This window comes from Pinus tabuliformis, chromosome 6, assembly GCF_031772625.1.
Source record: "Pinus tabuliformis cultivar Carrire ecotype Pingquan chromosome 6, CPIR1, whole genome shotgun sequence".
In the NCBI taxonomy this organism is placed as follows: Eukaryota; Viridiplantae; Streptophyta; class Pinopsida; order Pinales; family Pinaceae; genus Pinus; species Pinus tabuliformis.
The window spans coordinates 1187843833-1187847265 of record NC_142292.1 but is presented as its reverse complement, the minus strand read 5'-3'; positions in this window follow the sequence as shown (position 1 = coordinate 1187847265).

The following is a 3433-nucleotide window of genomic DNA, read 5'->3' as shown; positions in this document are numbered from 1 at the left end:
CATTGGAATGGATAAGGTTTTTATAAAAAAAATTGGAATCCAATGGCTATTGAAGGAGGTAAGGCATGTTATAGATCGAAAGAAAAATTTAATTTCAACAGGGTAGTTAAGTGGTGAAGGTTGTGTAACTAAATTCACAGACAAAACCTGGAAGGTCACTAAAGGAGACTTGGTAATAGAAAAAAAAGAAAAGGTTGGTACATTGTATTTAAGCAGTGGTATTTCTAATTTTGTTAATGCCTTAACCTCCATAGGAGAAGATACAACACTCTAGAATCATAGGCTTGGGCACATGACTAAGAAGGGGATGCAAATTCTCCACTCAAGAAATTTATTGCCAAGTTTGAAGCATGTTGATTTGGATTTATGTGAAAATTGTGTTTATGGAAAAAAAGGTCATATTTATCAAAGTTGGGAAGGAAAAGAAGAGTGAAAAATTAAAATATGTGCATACAGATGTATGGGGACCTGCTCGGGTATCATATCTTGATGGCTCTTTCTATTATGTTACTTTTTTTGATGATACAACTAGGAAAACCTAGATTTATTGCATTCAAAATAAAACTAATGTATTTGATACATTCAAGAAATGGAAAGATTTGGTTGAGAAGGAGACATGAAAGAGGTTGAAGTGTCTCAGATCAAACAATGGAGGTGAGTATTGTAGAAAATAGTTTGATAAATACTGTTATGAGCATGGAATTCGCAGAGAAAAGGCAGTTCCAAGAACACCACAGGAAAATGGTGTGTTAGAAAGGATGAATGTCACAATCATGGAGCGTGCAAGGTGCATGAGATTGCATGTAGGATTTCCATTACAATTTTGGGTAGATGTTGTAGATACTATTGTTTATCTAATAAACAAAGGGCCTTCACATTCCTAGCATGGTGATATTCCAGAGGAGGCATGGATAGGTAAAAAGGTAAACCATTAATTTTTAAAGACTTTTAGTTGTGAAGAATTTGTCCACATTAATAAAGAAAATCGAACAAAGCTTGAGGAAAAATCAAAGAAATGTAACTTTATTGGATATGGTGTTAATGATTTTGGTTATTTCTTAGATGATTATGAAAATCACAAAATCATTAGGATCAGAGATGTCATATTCAATCAAATGCAGGGAAAGAAATAGGAAAAGGAAAAAAGAATACACAATGCTTGATGAAATCAACAAAAAAAGTAAAGGTGCCTGAAAATCCTAATGATCAACAACCACAACAACAACAACAACCACAACAAAAAAAAGCACCTCAAACACCCTAAAGTGGTGTTAGAAGATCTACTAGGATAAGTAGACCCCTTGAATGATATTGTCCTTCATTATACTATGTATTATTGACTGATTCTGGTGAACTGGAAATATATGAAGAAGCAATGAAAATAGAAACTAAGAAGAAGTGGGAGCAAGCCATGGAAGAAGAGATGGACTCCTTGATGCACAAATAGACTTGGGACTTAGTCAAGTTACCTTTAGGTAAAACAAAATTATAGAATAAATGGGTTTATAGGTTGAAGGAGGAAGATGGAGGTAAACAGAGGTATAAAGCTACACTTGTGGTGAAGGGGTTTGCACAAAATAAAGGAATAGACTTTGATGACATTTTTTATCCTATTGTTAAAATAACTTCAATTAGAACTATTTTAAGTCTAGTGGCATCAAAAGATTTGTATCATGAGTAGTTAGATGCAAATACAACATTTCTCCATGGGGATTTGGAGGAGGGTATTATGTCAAAGGGAAGGAGAAATTAGTGTGAAAATTGAAGAAGATATTGTATGGCTTAAAACATGCTCTAAGGCAGTGGTATGTAAAATTTGACATGTTTATGTCTAAAATATGTTATACTAGATGTCACTCTGACCATTATGTTTATCTTAAAATGAAAAATGATGGAAACTATATTATATTTCTATTGTATGTAGATGACATGCTTGTTGTAGGATTAACATGCAAGAAATAAATGTGCTCAAAGAAAAATTGGTAAATTCATTCACAATAAAGGATTTGGGTGCTGCAAAACAAATCCTCAGTATGAGAATAACTAGAGATAGGAAAAATCACAAATTAACATTGTCTCAGAGTGAGTGCATAGAAAAGGTGTTGGAAATATTTAATATGCAGAATGCAAAACCAGTTAGTGCATCTTCCGCTATCCATTTCAAACTAAATAAGGAGATGTGTCCCAAGACTTAGGAAGAGATGGATTGTATGTGTAAACTTCCAAATGCATCAACAATTAGAAGCTTAATGTATGCAATGGTATGCACAAGGCCTGATATTACACATGTAGTGGGAGTTGTAAGTAGGTATATGAAAAATCCAGGAAAATAACATTGGATGACAGTGAAGTGGATTCTCAGGTATTTGAGAGGTACCACAAATCAAACATTATGTTTTTGAGGTTCAAACATTGTTCTATAGGGATATGTTGATGTAGATATGGTAGGTGATAGAGATAACATGAGGAGCACCAAAGAATATGTGTTTATTTTAGGTGGAACAACTGTTAGTTAAATTTCAAAATTGCAAAACATTATTGCACTTTAAACAAGGAAATCCATGTATGTTTCTGTTACAGAGGCTAGTAAAGAAATGATTTGGTTACAAAGGCTTATGGATGAATTGGGCAAGAAGTAGGATATGGGCAGGTTATACAGTGACAACCAGAGTTCCATTCGTATTGCAAAGAAATCAACATTTCATTCCAAGATTAAACATATACAAATTAATTACCATTTCACACGGTAAGTGTTAGAAGATAGACAATTGAAGCTGGAAAAGATAACTAGATAGAACCATGCAGATATGTTGATAAAGGTTGTAACCAGGGAGAAATTGAGCTTGTGCTAAGTTTCAATTAGCCTTCAAGAATGATGATGAAGATGAGAAAAAAACTAGGTCCAAGTGGAGTCCTTGTCCAATGAGTGAAGCAACGATGGAGTTTATACAATCAGTCTCCAAGTGGGAGATTAATGGGTGTGGGGCCTGATGATCTTCCTGATTGTTTTGAAGTTTTTTGTTTTAGCCACATTGGATCCATGTTCCTGATAGGGTGGAAACGCCGCCCATGTGATCACCACCAGGGGGTCCTAGTGAGGGAAGGGGATTTTATGAGCCCCCCTTGGCAGGGGTTCAGGGGCAGTGCCCCTGAAGCTAAAAATAGATGAAAAATTTCCTTGTAAAATATTGTAATTTCCTAGTCAATCTGAGTTGTTCATTAGGAAGATGATCTGACAGTAAAAATTATGTTAATTCATGGTTTTTTTTCCTTAGAAGGAACGTGTCTGTGTATTATTATTCTGAGTGACAAAGAGAGAAGAGACTGTGTGAGAGGGAAGAGGAAATTGTAGCGAATCTGTTGTAGGTTGTATCTCTTCATTTTGCTTGATAATATAAAATGAAGAACTGGTTGCTTCTCTGTGGACGTAGCC